Source organism: Mus caroli, unplaced genomic scaffold, assembly GCF_978045245.1.
Source record: "Mus caroli unplaced genomic scaffold, Mus_caroli_1 scaffold_8, whole genome shotgun sequence".
NCBI lineage: Eukaryota > Metazoa > Chordata > Mammalia > Rodentia > Muridae > Mus > Mus caroli.
Genome location: NW_028227263.1, coordinates 35,827,552 through 35,846,559, shown reverse-complemented (window position 1 = coordinate 35,846,559; position 19,008 = coordinate 35,827,552). Strand labels below are relative to the sequence as shown.

The window sequence follows — 19,008 nt, the reverse complement described above, 5'->3', positions numbered from 1 at the left end:
CTACATGGGTTGTTCCTATCCATGTCGGCATGTCCATTGATGGCGTCCTTGTTCAGTTATTGGATGTGGCTTCTGCCATCACTAGGAACACAACCTCACAGCAAACTCTTGGTTCCTCTGGCTCTTACAATCTTTCTGATCCTTCTCCCCAAATGTTCCCTGGGCCATATGTGTGGGAATGTTTTGTAGATGTATCCATTGGGACTGGGCTCTACAACTCTGCATTTTGATTGGTTGTGCTTTTCCTATATTGATTTCGGTCTGCTACCAAGAGAAGTTTCCTTGCTGAGGGCCGAATACTATACTCATTTGTTGGTATAAGGACAAATGCTTAGGTTGTTGTTAGGGATTGTGCTGGTTTAGTAAAACAGTGGTTGTAGGTTCTCTTCCAATAACCATGACATCACTGGCATGAGTGTTTTTCTAGGTTTCCAGGACCTTCGTGTTGAGAGGGTTCGTTTTCATATATTTTTAAAAGAATTTATATGTATGTATGTGTGTGTCTATGTGCACACGAGTGTGTAGGTGATCTGGGAGACCACAGGCACTGCATCTCTTGGAGCTGCAGTAGTTGGTAGTTGAGATGGTGTGGGTGTTGGAAATTGCATTGAAGTTCTCTGGAAAAGCAGTATGGGCCTCCCGAGGGTCGGGATTACGGGTGTGCAAGGTGTGCACTGCAAACACCTGGCTATTTTTCTCTATTCTTAATTGAAAAATTCCCCCACATCTCTTCCCTATCACCCAGAGTGATCTTCTAATTTTTCCTGATCTGTATACTTTACCTTGTAGTCGGTCTTTTACTACTTTGTGGATTCTTCTTTCTCCCACCTTTATTCCCTCCCCTTTAATTCACCTCTTATCACTAGATAAGAGAGAAAAAGGGGTAGAGGGGAAAGGAAAGTGTTCCCAGAATAAAGTCAGGAGCTGGAAAGGGAACAACTTATAGTTAGACTACCTCCTGCTGATTAGGGACATTTGAGTTCCTTGGGGCAAGTTTGATCTTGAAATCAGGATATCTAATGTCTTCTTGTTGTTTCTTCTTTGTGGACAATTACCTAACACACCATAACCAACAAGCAATCACCAGCCAACTATAAACAACTTACCAATAACCCACTGACAACTTACAAACTGCCTCTTGGGGCCCTAGCCTTTATATACCCTCTGAAAAGTTCCCAGAATTCCAAATGTCACACAATTGTAGAAATTGTCTGCAGCTGGCAAAACTATCTGCAGCTAGCAAAACCACGCCTCTGCTAGAGCATGAGGCAAATCATAGTCAGCTGCTGTGGTCAGTTCAAAGCAGCTCCATCTCCCCACACCTGGGATTAAAATGAAACCATGTTCTTATAATATTTCTGTGTTTTTAAAACAAATCAAAATTTCAAAATTGTCATTACATTCCTGGCACCTCCCCACCCCCTCTGTTTTCAACCCCATTTAACTTCCTATTTAGGTTGGCTTTTTTTTTTTTTTGACATGGTCTTTACTGTAAGGCCAGGCTGGCTTCAGATTCACACTCCTTTTGTTTGGCCTCCAGAATACTGGGATTATAGGTTTGCTCCACCACATCTGGCTTTCCCATCTTCCATATTAGTGCATTCCTGGATGCTGCCTAAATGTATGACAGACTTAAAAAATGTTTTCAGAAGACCTATTTATTCTATCTATTTTATTTGTATGTGTGTAAGTGTTTTGCCTGTATGTATGTTATGTATGTGTATCATGTATGTGCCTGGTAGCTGAGAAGGCCAGAAGAAGGTACTGGGTCTCCTGGAAATGACATTACAGATGGTTATGAGCTACCTACCATATAGGAGCTGAGAGTCCAAGCTAGGTCTTGTATATGAGCCACAGAGCTCTTTGCCCCTGAGCCATCTCTCTAGATTCGCATGACTAAATGTTTTATTCTCTTACCTCAGTCTCTCAGTGTGAGCCATGCTTGGGTTTTACACAGCTTTGAGGCTCACATTTAGGGCTGTGTGTACTTTCTTTCAAAGCCACTGATTTGCATAAAAACTTCATTTTTGTCCAGCTCTATTATTTCAGTTGTAATATAAAATTGTAAGTAATCTCTATGAAATGCCTTTTTAGTTCTAACCCTTCCTCAAATCCATTATTGTAGCTTCCTGGCTGGTAATAAAGATCCCCCTAGCCACTAGGCAGACTCTTCTATATGTCCATACTTAATAGTCTCAACACAGTAATAACTCAAGGTCAATGTGTGCTTTATCAGTTTCCTGATCAAGTCTGAGGACTTTCCTTTTTAAAAAAATTATTTATTTATTTTATGTATGTGAATACACTGTCACTGTCTTCAGACACACCAGAAGAGGGCATCGGATCCCATTACAAATGGTTGTGAGCCACCACGTGGTTGCTGGGAATTGAACTCAGGACCTCTGGAAGAGCAGTCAGTGCTCTTAACTGCGGAGCCATCTCTCCAGCCCCTCAAGTCTGATTTGAATATTAAGCTGTTCATTTATTTCATACTTAAATAGGGGCTTCCAAAAAAGGCTTTACATTGGTTTATAACACAGATCATTCATAAATAGTCAGGGTATAGACGTGTGCAGCTGGCTGGAAAGTGAGCCTTACAGTTGATGCAGTTTATTTTGGACCAAAAATGAACACAAACAAATTTGCATCAACGAGGTTCTTCTGAATGACACTAGTGACTCAAATCAGAACCCTGATAAAGAAGAGGTTACAGTAATAGATTTGAGGAAGGGTTAACGCTAAGGACGCATTCAGTAGAAGTTACAATTTTATATTAGACCCAAAATAATAGAATCAGGTAAAAGTGAACTTTTAATGCAAAGCAGTGGCTTTAAAAGAAGAAGTAGGGACAGGAGAGATGGCTCAGTGGCTAAGTGCACATACTGCTCTTCCATGCCGGACACCCACACTGGGAGGCTCACACCCTCTTGTATGTAAGCCAAGCTCCAGGAGAATCCAGTGACCCTGGCAGCTTCAGGGTCACACACATACATACATGTAATTAAAAACAATTTTAAAAATCTTTAAAATAAAAGAAGAAAAAGTATGCATTACCCAGACACCGTGTTCTGTTGGAAGCTCTTGCCCTTGCGTTGTCTTGCTCACCCATCAGCTCGACTTCACAGTCTACTGTACCTCAGAAGAAGCAAGCAGTGGTGGAACATCAAGGGTTTTGAAGCTGGCTGTGGTGGCTCACAGCAGCAACCCCAGCATTTGGAATGCTGAGGCAGGAAGAACACAGGTTTGAAGCTAGGAAGACTTGACATCAACAGAAGCAAAACCTACAAACAACCCAAAAAACCTGACAGCAACAAAACAACCTATGAGGCAGAGAGGGGGAAAAAAAGAAGAAATGAAGGCTGTTTGAAGCATAGCCTGGAGGGAGGGAGAGGCAGGTATGGCTAGTGACCTGAGAAAAGGGTGCTAAGGAAAAAATATCTGAGCAGGGTGTAGTGGGCCACACCCGCAACTCCAGTATTACAGAAGGCAGAGAAAGAGATTTGCTGCAAATTTGAGGCTACCCTAGATCAGCCAGAGCAACATAGCAAGATTCTGTCTAACAAACCAACCAACCAACCAACCAGCAAGCAAACAAAAGAACAACAACAAAAACCCCAGACCAACAGCTGGAGGGATGGCTCAGCGGTTAAGAGCTCTGACTGCTCTTCCAGAGGTTTCGAGTCCAATTCCACATGGTGGGTCACAACCATCTGTAATGGGATCTGATGCCCTCTTCTGGTGTGTCTGAAAACAGCTACAGTGTACTCATATAAATATAATAAATAAATCTTAAAACAAAAGAAGCCCAGTCCCAGTGTGTGAGCACCCCACCCGTACAGCCTCATCTAACTTTCATTGCTGTGTGAGGGCCCCATCCCCAGTGACACAGTTGAGTAAGGATTCCCTCTTACTGCCTCATCTCACAATAACATTTCAACATGGCATGGCTTTGTTTTGTTTTGGGGACAGGTTCTTATGTCACCCAAGCTGGCCTCAAACTTACAGTGCAGAGTGACTTCTAACTGTTTTCCTACTTTCACCTCCAGAGTATTGGGGTAACAGGCATGTGCCCCCATGCCTGGAGTACATGGCACTGGGGATCAAGCCTAACCCTAGCTGAGCACTATACCAGCTGAACGATATCCCCACTCTTCAAAAAGAAGGGCACATTCAACTTCTTTGAGAAAAGAATGTTTACCGAAGCCTATGATTAAGTCAAAGAGCTATCTCAAAAACAAGATAAAACAAAATAGGAGCTGAAGCAAAGACAGGAAACACTGAATAATCCTAATGGCCACATAGAGACCAGGGGAAAGAGGGTGTGGTAACGGGTGACAAGTGGTTTGATGCTCTGCACACAGAAGGGCTGACTGCACAGACCCATGCCTGTGTTTCCTGGTATAGCTTTTCCAATAGATTAGAAGAGAAAAAGGGCTACATACATATCAAGACCCTGTCTCAAAGCAAAACCAAGCCAACCAACCAATCAAAACCAAACCAACAGCAAAAGCAAGCAAACAACCCAATAGTTTGAAAGGAACGTGGGGCCAGGCTGCTAGTGGCCAGGAAGACTTTGGGTCTTTCTGGATATCTTTTCTTAGACTCTTTCATGGCTTTTGATTCATCCTTTCTTTCTTTAAAAAAAATTTTTTTTTGAAACAGGTCTCACTGCATATCCCTGGCTGGCTTGGAACTCACTATGTAGACTAGGCTGGCCAGGAGCTTACTATGTAGACCAGGCTGGCCTGGAACTCACTGAGATCTGCCAGGGTTCTTTCTTTAAGCCGCACCTTGCAGTCTGGTGTTCCCTGGGCTTCTTCCCTATGACGCTTGTCTCATCTGTCCACTTTCTCTGCCTGATCTCATTCACTCATCCACATGGACATCATACCTGAGCTGGCCTTACCCATAATCCCTCATGCCACACCCTTGCCTCTGACCACAGGCACTTCCTCAGGCTTTGCCTCCGCCCTCTGTGGTATGTGGTCTGCTCTCCTGATTTCAGTACCTCTGGTTTATACTAGACTCCCTTCCTCTATGTCCAGTACTCCATTTGAGGCCTTCATGGGTTCCCTTACTCCCAGTATCATTTATTGTGATATAAAATGCATACAGCATAAACTTTACCTTCTTCAATTGGTGTACCTGACTAACTGAATGTACTCCACGGTGTGTGTGGATCAAATTGTACTTCTCCGTCCATAAACTGATGCAAACCCAGGCTGCTTCTATCTCTCAATTACTGTGAATAACAAGAAATGGGCATGTTGGCATATGCCTATCTTCCCAGGAATTCAGAGGTTGAGGCAGGAGGATTGCCATGAGTTCAAGACCAACCTGAGCCACAAAGTGAGTTCAAGGCTAGCCTTGGTTATATAATGAGATTCTGTCTCCAATAAACAAATAAAGGACATGGAAGATGGTTTAGTGACTAGGAACATATGCTGCTCTTGCAGAGAGTCCAAGTTCAGTTTTCAGCTTTCATGTAGGGCAGCTCAGAGCCACCTGTCACTACAGCTCCAGGGGATCCTGATACTTCTGACTGCTCAGGCATCTGAACTCGAATTAGTGTACTAACATGACTGAAAAATAATAAGAAATATGAGTTTACAAAACTATATCTTGTTTTTAATTCCTTTAATTCTGTGTGTGTGTGTGTGGCCATTTTCAATTCTTTTGGGCTTGTATACAGAAGTGGAATTGCTAGCTTATGGTAATCTATTTTTAACTTTTTGAGGAACCACCATACAGTTCTCCAAAGTATCTGTGCCATGTAATACTCTTAACAACACTGCACAAAAATTACAGTTTCTCCTGAAACACTTTTAGTTTCTGTCTTCTTTCCCTCTCCTGGTCATTGGCAACTTAATGGTACAGGGATATGACCCAGTTTCCAAATTCATTTCCTAAGGATTAGTGCTATTTTTCCTATTGATGGAGAAATCCATGCTTGTGCCCTTTGGATCTTTGAATTGAGTTGTCTAGCTTTTCTGTTGTTAAGATTTAGGAATGTGCCGGGCTTGGTGGCGCACGCCTTTAATCCCAGCACTCGGGAGGCAGAGGCAGGCGGATTTCTGAGTTCGAGGCCAGCCTGGTCTACAAAGTGAGTGCCAGGATAGCCAGGGCTATACAGAGAAACCCTGTCTCAAAAAAAAAAAAAAAACAAAAAACAAACAAACAAACAAACATAAAAAACAAAAGATTTAGGAATGTAAAAACATATTGTGAATATTAAAGCCTAATCAGAGATGTAAAACTTATAGACTTATGTCAATGCAGACTTTCTGTTTGTTTTTGACACAGGGTATCCCTACCTGGCTGCCCTAAATTTGCTATATAGACCACATCCAACTGATGCTGCCTTAAAAAAAAATCAATTAATTTTATTTCTGTGTGTGTTTGTGTGTGTGTGTCTACATCTGTGTAAGGGAACCTGTGGAGGCCAGAAGAGGGCACTAGAACTGCTGGATCTGGAGTCAGGAGCAGCTGTGAGCCACCTGACTTGGGAGCTGGGAACAGAACTCAGGTCCCCAGCAAGATCGGGAAGTACTCTTAGCCACGGAACCAACTTTCCAGGCCCAATACTGACTTTAAGAAGTACTTATTGATTTATTTTGTGTATGTAAGTCATTCATGCCACAGTGTGAGTGTGGAAGTCCAAGCACAATTTGCAAGAGCCAATTCTCTCCTCTTGCCATGTCTATAGTAGGATTGAACTTGGGTCCTCAGGCTTCATGGGGTGTACCCTTAAGTTTTACTGTCCTGATGCTTTGCTTTGATACAATTTTTGTTTTGTTTTTGTTTTTGAGATAGGGTTTCACTATGGAGCCTTGGCTGTCTTGGAACTTACTTTGTAGACTAGGCTGGCCTTCAACTCCTAAAGATCCAACTGCTTTTCCCCGCTGAGGGCTGGGATTAAATGTGTGTGCCAGCACTGCCCAACTTGATACAAGAAAAATTTAAATTAAGTTTCTATAATTTATTTCCATTGTGTGTGTATGTGTGAGATTCCTGCCTCTACCTCCCAAGTACTGAGATGGCAGGCATGTGCCATCAAATATATTTCTAAATTAATTTTTTGGAGGGGTTATTCAAGACAGGGTTTCTTTGTGTAGCCTTGGCTGTCCTGGAAAGGTTCTATAGACCACACTGGCCTCGAACTCACAGAGGTCTTCCTGCCTCTACTTCCTGAGTGCTGGGATTAAAGACATGTGTTACCATTGCCCAGCTTCTGAATTTGCCAAGTCCTGGAGTCCTGCATGGCTACAGAAGGGACAATGTGTCAAGGTTCCCACCCCAGCAGAGCATGAACCTTCATGAGTGTGATGCTTGTTGTAGGTGGAAGGCTTGTTTGTATAATAATAAAAATTAATAAATATATATACTTTATGTTCTTCTTTTCTTTCAGGGGGAATGTTTTCTCTGGCAATGAGTCTGGGAGGCAAGAATGTGTTCCCCAGCAAAATGGTAATTCTGTGACCTTCAGGATGGCCCTTAAGGCTATGGGAAAGAACTCTGAAAACATGAGTTCAAGAATAATTTATCAACTATGCAACATATAAAGGTGCAATATAAGTTGTATGAAGGGCTTCACAGACCTAAAAGATAGGGAAGGAGATAAAGAGATTTTGGGAATGGTGGTCTCAGGATGGGATCCCACTCAGCTAGCTTATTGTTTGTGTTTACAAAGGCAGGCAGATCTCTGAATTCATTTGCTATGTTAAGAAAATGTATTTGCAGTCTTTTTCAAAGAATCAAGAGGCTTATGTCATAAAATGCTGATTTGTGGGATTATCAAAAGGGAATTTGGGTAAATGGTTGAATTGATATGTAAATAAAAGACTGAACAAGAGATGAGCTAGCTGTCTAGAGAGCTATTGCAGTTCTTTTGGAATTTGTCTTGTGGGTTTTCTGACCAAAGTCAGAATTTTTCTATCAGGTTTTCTGACTTTGGTGGGAAAACCCAAGAGCTATCGAAAGATCTATCTAGAGCACAGAGCTGTCTCAAGCAGAGAGCTATCTCCAGCAGAGAGCTGTCTAGAGGACCATCTCAAGCAGACTGTAGAGCTGTCAGCTTTCACTCCATCACTAACTTGGGGTTGTTTCTTCTGCTGCTCCCAAATACCCCTTCCTTAGTACCCCCAACCAAGTCAAGGCTGGTCCTTGGCATAAATTGGTTTCTTTTTCCCTTTGCTTCTGTTTTTCCTTGAGACAGGGTCTCAAGGCTGACCTTAAACTGGTTGAGTATCTGAGTAGGTCCTCAAACTTTGTATCTTTCTGCTTCCTTGTGTGAAGATGCTGGCATTACAGACGTGTATCACCACGCTGGGTTAGGGCAGTGCTGGCATGGAACCCAGGGCCTTCTGCATGCTACACAAGCACTCAGCTATTTCCTCAGCCTCTCTGAGCTAACATTTTCTTAATGATTATTTTTTATGTCTACAAATGCTTTGTCTGCATATATGTTGTGAATACCACATGTATTCCTGGTGCCTATGGAAGTCAGAAGAGGGCATCAGATCTCTTGAAATTGGAGTTCCTTATGATTGTGAGCCACTATGTGGGTGCTGGGAACAGAACTTGGGTCTTCTGCAACAAGTGCTCCTAACTACTGAGCTATTTCTTCAGTCCCACTAGGTTAGTTTTGACTGCATTATCTTTGTCTACTACTATCCCTAGTAAAGTTGACAATGGCAGGCAACCCTGCCTTGGCCCTGACCTTACAGTAAAAGTTTTCATTTTCACACCATTAGGTAAGATGTTTGTTGTAGGTTTGCCTGGGTATAGACTGAGTGTCTGCTGAAAATGTCATTCTGCCTGTAAAAGCAAAAGCAAACAAAACAAAAGCCAACCAACCAACGAACTAACCAACCAACTAACCAACTGTACTGGCTATTTTTGTGTCAACTTGACACAGCTGGAGTTATCACAGAGAAAGGAGCTTCAGTTGAGGAAATGCCTCCATGAGATCCAACTGTAAGTCATTTTCTCAATTAGTGATCAAGGGGGAAAGGCCCCTTGTGGGTGGGACCATTCCTGGGCTGGTAGTCTTGGGTTCTATAAGAGAGCAGGCTGAGCAAGCCAGGGGAGGCAAGCCAGTAAAGAACATCCCTCCATGGCCTCTGCATCAGCTCCTGCTTCCTGACCTGCTTGAGTTCCAGTCCTGACTTCCTTTGGTGATGAACAGCAGTATGGAAGTGTAAGCCGAATAAACCCTTTCCTCCCCAAACTGTTTCTTAGTTATGATGTTTGTGCAGGAATAGAAACCCTGACTAAGACACCAACCAACCAACCAACCAAAACCGAAACAAAACCCCCTCAGTCTGAACACCATTCCCTCTTTCTTCTCTCACTTTTTTTTGGTTGTTGTTGTTGCTGTTTTTTCTTCCATACCTCTGCACATGCAGCTTGGTCCCTCTTACAGAATTGTCCCTCCTTCTTCCCTGCAGCCATCTGTGACCTTTCACAGACTCTCAAAGCTCAGCTCTCACCTCTGATAAGCTTTTGCTGACTGCCCTTATTTCTGTCCTCAGAGGGCTGAGCTGGCCTGTGTTCTTCCTTCAAGCGTTCAGAGCGATATACACCTGGCCTTGGTCTCAGGGGACAACCATTACACTAAAACTTTGCATAGAATGCCAGGCAACGCCCAACAAGTCTTTGTTGGCCTGTCCTGCTTCACGTTCCCATTATTTAAAGGTGTGACTTAGACTCATCTCCATCTTAAATGAAAGAGCCAACCCCAAGGCTTGAGTTTTTGTTATAGAAGTTTGTGTACTTGCTATAGAGGCTGTATATTTGTTATCAGAACGATTATCCCAGACTTGGGAGGCTGAGACAGGAGGATCACTACAAACCTGAGGCCACCCTCTTCCCTCCTCTCATTCTGGCCCCTTCCTCATAGATGGTGTCTTTGCTTTCACAGCTGTTTGTTTTAAGGAAAGAACTATCTATATCTAGATAGCCCATATTGGCCTTGGACTCTCAATCCTCTTGCCTTGGCTTCTCGAGCAATTCCCTTGGCTGGGATTACAGATATGCTCGTCAACTGAATGACAGCTGCTACCTTTGTAAAAAGTTATATTTTAAATGTGTATGAGGGCTCACTTTGTGCTGTGGCTGCATTTGAAGGTCAGAGAACAACTTTGGGAGTTGCTTGTCTCCTTCTACCACGTGGGATCCAGGAGTTGAACTCTGGTCATCAGGCTTAGGAGCGGATCTTTGCTCACTGAGCCATCTCAGTGGTCCAACTGTTACTATCGTATTCATTCATCACCGTAAAATAACCCTACGAGGCAGAGGACACCGTTTCCACTGGCTGAACATGGAGGCTTGCAGAGTTCCCTGAGGCTTATCCTAAATCCCAAGAAGGGCGATGAACCTTCCTCTAGGACCAGAAGTCTCCTTGCTTCCCCAGGAAAGTTTCCAGTTAATGGCAGGATGAGGGTGTTATCAGTCGGGGATCCCAGTGTCAGGGGCAGGATGTCAGTCCACATCTGCCAACTTCCGTCATAGACACTCAGCATTTCTGTTTCCGGCAGCCAGATTGTGCCCACTGATTACAAGATATTTTGGGCCTTTGGTGTGAGATAAGCGTTCTACAGCACTAACAACAGGCCTGGTACTCCTGGCTTATTGGGCTTTGATGTCAGTCTCCCAACTTTCCCCTCTCCTCTCCTTTCTGCTCATCATTTGCCCTGCTCTGGCCACACTGCCTCTCACTATGGTTCTTCACTAAACCATCCTCTTTTCAGATGGTTTTTTCTGCTTAGAAGGCTCAGCTCCCATTTTTGGCCCAGTTAACTGTGGCTCATTCTTTGCTATGCAAACGCTTGATCAATTCCTTGTCTCCAACAGACTATCATGCTCAGGCGTATGTAAGGAGCCGCCCTCACATTGGCCATTACAAGATGGCGCTGATGGCACTGGCACCTGTGTAAACAAACCATCTGCGCATGCGCTGGGGTAGTTTCCCACCCCATGTGCTCTGCCTTCCCCGTGACGACAACTCCGGCCGATGGGCTGCAGCCAATCAGGGAGCGACACGTCCGAGGCGGAGGACAGTCCTCCATAAAAGGGACGGGTTTTCGCCATTCAGAGGATCTCTCTATCAATCTCTCTCTCTCTCTGGCCATCTCTCTCTCTCTGGCAGCTCGCAATAGGCGTATACTGTCTTATTAACCTTGACACTGTAGCAGGTATCAGGAAAGACAGAATTTCATGGGACAGGGACCCAGAAGATGGAATGCTACTAATCTATGACACTAAGAAAGACTAAGCTAGTCCTAAAAAAAAAAGACTGAAGACCATGCAGACCCAACTAAGTCAGGCCAAGGGTGTGGCGCAGTGGGTAGAGTGTTCACCTAGCCTGCAGCAAGCCCTGGGCTCCATCCTCAGCAGTGCTTGAACCCCACATGGTGATGTCTATAACCCCAGCATGTTCACACAAGTGGAAGCAGGAGGAGGTCATCCTCTTATACACAATGAGTTTGGGGTTAGCCTGGGCTACTCAAGATCCTCAAAAACAAAACAAACAAAATAAAACCAAGAGCAAAACCAAAAAGCTGAGTGTAGGGGCACATGCTTGTGATCCTAACACTTGAGAGATAGAGGCAGTTAGATCAAGAATTTGAGGTCCGCCGGGCGTGGTGGCGCACGCCTTTAATCCCAGCACTTGGGAGGCAGAGGCAGGTGGATTTCTGAGTTCAAGGCCAGCCTGGTCTACAAAGTGAGCTCCAGGACAGCCAGAGCTATACAGAGAAACCCTGTCTCGAAAAACCAAAAAAAAAAAAAAAAAAAAGAAAAAAAAGGGAAAAAAAAAAAAAAGAATTTGAGGTCATCTTTGGCTACATAGTAAGTTTGAGGCCAGCCTGGGTTAATGAGACCCTATCTCAACCTTCTCATTACCACCAAAATTCAAAGTTAGGTGCAATGGCAGGCGTTTGTGGACTCATTACTTTAGAGGCTGAAGGAGAAGGGTCACTTGAACCTATAAGTTTGGGGTCAGTCTGGATGACAGAGTGATGCCTTACCTCAAAGATAAAGGCTGGACTCAAGTTCCTTTCCCTGCGCCCATGTTACTACTTCATAACTGCCTGTAACTCCAACTCCAGGGGAGCCAACATGCTCTTCATGTTTCTGTCAATACCCATGTATACATGTCATATTCGCGCACACACACACACACAAATGTGGAAGGTCCTGCCAGCTGAAATGATCCTTGAAAAGACAAGAATATAACCCAGTTCAGGCCATTTTTTTGGCACTGAGCGTTGGACCAATACTTTGAGAGTCTGACATCAGCTCGTGTATTTTTGCCATATTCAAGCAAACCACAATTTTGGAAAAAAAAAGATTCAGGTAACAACTCAACCCCATGAGTACAACAAAGGTTAAGACGGGTTTACATTGAAGCTCTTTACAAAGTGCATGTGGCTTCATCTGTCAGATGGGATCTTGTTGACTTAGAAACAGTGCTCAAGACAAGGGTCTAGGGAGAATGGCTGGGATAGGCCTTGGGAGTCAGGACTGGCCTGGCCCTAAGATAGCATAGATATCAATCGGGCTGTTGTAAAGCACAAATGACCTTTCTCACAAGGATTAGTTTTATGGCCTAGAAGTATAGCTCAAGGTTTTAGGGGAAAAGGGGGCTGGGATAAATAAACATAATATTCTGGGCATGTGGGTGGAGCCTGGCTCAACAGGTAGCAAAGAACTACCAGGTTGTAAACTCCATTTCCCCCAGCATTCCAGGAGGAGAGTTGATTATCTTCCCCCTTTGGGGAGAGAGATCCACTTTGTGTTTAACTTTTCCTGCCTTCTCCAATGCTTATCTGCATGCCCAAGGACCTTTTTGCAATCTACAAATAGAAAATTTGAAAAGAAAAATGAAAACACTCTTCCATAGCTCCCTTCCCAGTTGGAAATTCTCTGTAGCTCTTGATCACTATGGAAGCACATGGTCGTCTGAAATCTCTTTAGTTCAGTTTTCAGCCCTTCCCACGTCACTGCTTCCACAGGCGACAGCTATTTTCTTTCTTCAAAAAAACCCTCCCTCCTCCCCACTCTCCTCTAAAACAAATACAATTCACCTCTGCCTGGTGATTTTCAGTTCTCTGCTTCTTCTTTTTTTTTTTTTTTTATTTGTTTTTTGTTTTTTGGTTTTTCGAGACAGGGTTTCTCTGTAGCCCTGGCTGTCCTGGAACTCACTTTGTAGACCAGGCTGGCCTTGAACTCAGAAATCTGCCTGCCTCTGCCTCCCGAGTGCTGGGATTAAAGGCGTGCGTCACCACACCCGGCTTTTTTTTTTTTCCTCCTCTGCTTCTTTTTAATTCTGCATTATAGAAAGCAGTTTAAGTGTTGGTCTGAGAAGGGCGGCCCTTCCTTCCAGGGGAGTGGCGGGGGAGAATATGAGTAGGTCAAGACACAATCTTCTCTGGGGAGCAGGAGAAGGAAACTCCATTTTGGAAACATCTTGTCACCACCGCTGGGTTATCTAATGCAATTTAATCACTCAGCCCCAAACAGTGGCAAACCCAAGTCATCACAGAGCAACTCAGAAGACCGGGCACATTAGAGTGTGGTGGCTGCCTTTGCTTCCCAGAGTCTGAGGGTTAACCTGGGTTGGCTCCGAGATCTGGAGATGGCAGGGACAACTTGTCTGACTGACTGTAGTTGTCATGTCTGGGGCTTCCTAGACCTCTTTCCACATACATGTGATGTCTGGGCTAGTGTGGCTGAAATATGGAGATTGGCTTATATCCCTTACCTCCATGTAGCCTTTCTGTATGACTAAGTTTCTTATAGCCTGGCAACGTGATTCTGAGAGGAACAGCTCCGATATTTATACACACACACACACACACACACACACACACACACACACACACACATATACACACACACACACATATACACACACATATATATATATACATATATATATGTGTGTATATATATATGGAGAGAGAGACAGAGAGAGAGAGAGAGAGATGGATGTGTTGGTTGCTGAAACCCAATAACGAACAAGAAGCGACTTAATGCAGGAAGGATTTATTTTGGCTGTAGTTTATAGACTACTATGGCAGGAAGGGGAAGGTACAGCAGCAGGAGGCAACATTTATGAGTTGCTCACAGCTTGAGGGACCAGGAAGCGAAAAGGCAGACCAGCAGTGGAAGCAACAAGGAGAAAAGTAAATAATGTAGTTGACAAAGTTCCCAGTTGCTAGCCAAAGGCCAGTGTTTTAAAGAGATCTTATATTGCGTTTATTTAGTGTATGCACATGAGCATTTATGTCGGTGGGCACAAGTGGGCCATGGCATTATGTGGAGGTTGGAGGATAACCTTCAGGAGTTGGTTCTCTCCGTCCACCATACGGATCCAGGAATTGAGCTGAAGTTTCAAGTTTGGCAGCAAGCACTTTTATCTGTTGAGAGATCTCACTAGCTCTATTAATAGGTCTTTTTTTTTTTTTTTTTTTTTTTTTTTGGTTTTCGAGACAGGGTTTCTCTGTATAGCCCTGGCTGGCCTGGAACTCACTTTGTAGACCAAACTAGCCTAGAACTCAGAAATCCGCCTGCCTCTACCTCCTGAGTGCTGGGATTAAAGGTGTGCGCCACCACGCCCGGCTAATAGGTCTTTCTAGGGGCTGGAGAGTGGTTCAGTTGTTAAGAGCCCTCGCTGCTCTTACAGAGGACTAGAGTTTAGCTTCTAGTACTCACACTGGGGTGGCTCACACTGCCTGTAACTCTAGCTCCAAGGAACACAGACTTCTGGTTTCCATGGTTACTTGCACATACATGCATGTGCTCCCTCCTCCCATAGCATAATTACAAATTTTAAAAGGTATATTTTTCTTTTTTAAAAAAGATTTATTATTATATCTAAGTACACTGTAGCTATCTTCAGATGTACCAGAAGAGGGTGTCAGATATCATTACAGATGGTTGTGAGCCACCCTGTAGTTGCTGGGATTTGAACTCAGTACCTTCGGAAGAGCAGTCAGTTCTCTTAACCACTGAGCCATCTCTCCAGCCTAAAAGTATATTTTTCTAAGGATAAGCAGTAAAGCCTGTACACTCTGTTTTGAACACTGGCAGACATATAATGATGATATAAGAATGAAATAACAGTAAACAATTCCATTCAGAACAGGAAGGAGGTAAAAAGGACATGAGACATACAGTAGTCATTTGTCCAGAGGAATTCTGAAACTCATCCAGACTCATTTCTAGGTCTTTAATTAATGTCCAATCTTGCTACAGGAGATTTTTGGCTCTGTTCTTCAGCCTGTTGGCACTACCTTTAGGCATGAAGAATATCTAAGGAGATATTTTCCAAGGAGATAGTCTGTGTTTGCTTTCTCAGCCTGCCCACCCTCCCTCTTTATATAGTGAGTGCTCTGGGGCCTCTTTTTATTTTGAGTAACATATCTGTTGTTTTCAGTCCAAATTGATGGTGCTTCTACCTATAAAAGTAAATTAAAAGCACAATGAAAGGGGCTAGAGAGATGGCTCGGTGGTTAAGAGAATTTGCTGCTTTTGGAGCTAGAGGAACCAGGTTCGGTTCCCAGATGTTCCCAGATGGTGTTTCACATCCATCTATAACTCCAGTTCCAGGGATTCTGTTGGTGGTTGGCTCCAATGCTTTGAATTAATCCAGCTCCCCCAGACTGGGAATCTGCTTTCCAAATGCTGAAGGGTCCTCATCTCCAGTTGTTTTTTGATTGATCAATAAACAACCAATGGCTGGGCAGGTAGACTGAGGCAGGACCTTTAGATTTGTATGAGTTAGGAACTGGGAGAAAGGAAGAGAGGGGATGACCATGACTCGGGGGAGAAGTAGAGGGCGTAAGAGCTGCAGAAGAGAAAGTCAACCAGCCATGTAAGAATTTGAGTAAGTGGCCACTGTCCACTTCCCCTGGGCATGGGGTAGTAGGGGAAGGTTTAGCAGCTTCAGGAGCACCAGAGGGGAGCGTTCGCTAGCAGGGGAAGGTTTAGGAGTGCCCATACTTTGAGTTAGTCATGGCATGTCAAAAATTAACTGGTGCGTGCGCGCGCACGTGTGTGTGTGTGTGTGTGTGTGTGTGTGTATGTGTGTGTACGTGTGTGTGTGTGTATGTGTGTGTGTGTGTATGTGTGTGTATTTGTGTGTGTGTATTTGTGAATCTAGAGGGCTCTGGTGGGTGTCTGGGAGTGTGATCCCCTGGGAGCATAAAGCGGTTTAGTCCAGAATTCTACAGAATTCAACACTCTATTCTGACATCCTTGGGCACGTAACGGACATACAGACATGCACACAAAACACCCATGCACACGAAATAAATAAACTTTAAGACAAACGCAAAACCAAAAATACCTCAGTGAGTTTTCAAGTAATAGTGTTGAAGTTCACTCTATCAGACAAAAAGCCATACCTTAAAGTCTCTAAAAAAAAAAATTCTTTTCTCTTTCTTGGATTTGGAGTTCAGTTCTGAGATGAAACTCTTAGGATTTCTCGGAGCTTTGTTTTCTAATTAGAAGAGTGCTCTTCAATCTTAGAACTGTTCCCTGTGTTGAGAAAACTCAGAAACTATTTTTACCCAGAGGCTGTGCTTTCCGTGAAATGTCCCAGCACACCCAGTCTTCAGTATTTGACCATTTCCTGCTTGGAGAGGCTTTTGTCTTTTGCTGGCAAAGACTAAGGATTAGAGGCAGCTTTATTTCTGAACTTGCCAGTTGTGTGTGTGTGTGTGTGTGTGTGTGTGTGAGAGAGAGAGAGAGAGAAAGAGAGAGAGAGAGAGAGAGAGAAAGAGAGAGAGTGTCTATGTGTGTGTGCAGCCCAGAAGTTGATGTTAGCTGTCTTTCTTGATCACTCTCCACTTTATGTACTGAGGCAAGGTCTCTCACTGAACCTACAACATTGTTCCTCTTACCTGAGAAGTCAGTATTGGAAAATACAGGGTGTGGTGTAGTTTCCAGTTAGTGGAACTGTTTGGGAAGGATTAAGAGGTGTGGCCTTGTAGGAAGAGGTGTGTCACTGGAGGTGGGCTTGGAGATTTCAAAAGCCCATGCCAGATCCAGTCTTTGCCTGCAACTTACAGATCTGATGTGAGCTTTCAGCTATTGCTCCAAAGCCATGCCTGACTGTTTGTCACCATGTTTCCTGCTATGAAGAGCATGAACTAACCCTTAGCAACTGTAAGCAAGCCTTGAGTTAAGTGCTTTCTTGTATGAATTGTCTTGGTTGTGGGGTCTTTTCAATAAAACAGTAACTAAGATGCAAGATTTGCTGCTGAGTACTTTCCTTTGTGGCTTTGTTCCCCAGAGGTCCGCATACCTTCTGGCACTATCAAGTCTACAGGGAGGAAACTCTCAGATTAGTTCCAGCTTGATTTCTCTGTTCTGCAGCAACAGAACTGCAGTAATAGGATTTTGCAGTCTACTTCTAGTGGGCAACTAGGAGTAATAGCCATAGTCTATCCTGTTTGTGGAGAAGGTACTCTGCGTCTTTCCTGGCCAATAAGTCACAGGAACATACCCTATGCCTGGCACTATCCACTCATGCAGGGTTCCTGTCTGTGCTCAAATCCTCTTAAAGTATTTCTTTTTAAAGATTTATTTACTTATTATATGTAAGTACACTGTAGCTGTCTTCAGACACCCCAGAAGAGGGCATCAGATCTCATTACAGATGGTTGTGAGCCATCATGTGGTTGCTGGGATTTGAACTCACGACCTTCAGAAGAGCAGTCGGAGCTCTTAACCGCTGAGCCATCTCTCCAGCCCCCTCTTAAAGTATTTTTAAATGAGCATATTCTATTTTATTCAATCAATTATTTAACTAAAATTAATCTTAATCATAATCAAATTAATTATTTAGTTAATTTTGTTTTTTCAAGATGGAGTTTCTTTGGGTAGTCTTGGTTGTTCTGGAACTAGCTTTGTAGACCAGGCTGGCCTCAGACTCACAGGGATCTTCCTCCCCAATGCTGGGATTAAAGGTGTATAACAAAGTCTCCCAGCTTCCTTTCTATTTTTAAACTTTTAAAAATTACACATATAGCCGAGCGTTGTGGCGTACGCCTTTAATCCCAGCACTCTGGAGGCAGAGGCAGGTGGATTTCTGAGTTCCAGGTCAGCCTGGTCTACAAAGTGAGTTCCAGGCCAGCCAGGGCTATACAGAGAAATCCTGTCTCGAAAACCAAAAAAAAAAAAAAAAAAAAAAAAAAAGAAAAAGACACATATTTATTTGGTGCATGTGTGTACACTACTAGTATGTATGTGTGAGGGCACACATATACCATGGTGAATATTTGGACCAACAGAGGACAACTTTCTGGAGTTGACTCATTCCTTTCAATGTGCCTTCCAGGATTCAGACTTGGTGGCTAATGCTTACCCACTGAGCCATCTGGCCAACCTCTTTTTTTTTTTTTTTTAAGATTTATTTATTTATTATATGTAAGTACATGCAGCTGTCTTCAGACACTCCAGAAGAGGGCGCCAGATCTTGTTACGGATGGTTGTTAGCCACCATGTGGTTGCTGGGATTTGAACTCTGGACCTTTAGAAGAGCAGTCGGGTGCTCTTACCCACTGAGCCATCTCACCAGCCCCTGGCCAGCCTCTTATTCTAAGTTTTGTAACTCCAGGCAACAGTGTTGTAGAGCTTTCTGTCACTATGTAACCGGTGTTGTCTTTATATAAGACCATATTAGTTTGCTTCTAGAAGTATTGTAATGAAGTATCCCAGAATGAGTACCTTAAACCATATTAGTGCAGCATTAAGCAAGAGGGATTTAGTGTTAGGCCTTGGGAGAATAAGGGTGGGGGCTGGGGGAATGGAAGTGGGTGGTGGGTGTAGGTGGTGGGAAGTGTCTAATACCAGGTTGTTGGCAGGCTTGGTTCTAGCTAAAGACCATGAGGAAGGATGTATTCCATGTCTCTCTTTCAGCTACTGGCTGTTTGCTCAACTCCTTAGTGTTCCTTAGCATGTAGAAGCATGTGACTCTGTCGCCTGCCTTCCTGTTTG

General features: G+C 43.7%; 1 pseudogene; it reads left to right on the top strand.

The window, feature by feature from the left end:
• The first annotated feature begins 7,872 nt into the window (after positions 1-7,872).
• Positions 7,873-7,967, top strand: LOC115031585 (U7 small nuclear RNA; annotated as a pseudogene).
• Positions 7,968-19,008: the final 11,041 nt, after the last annotated feature.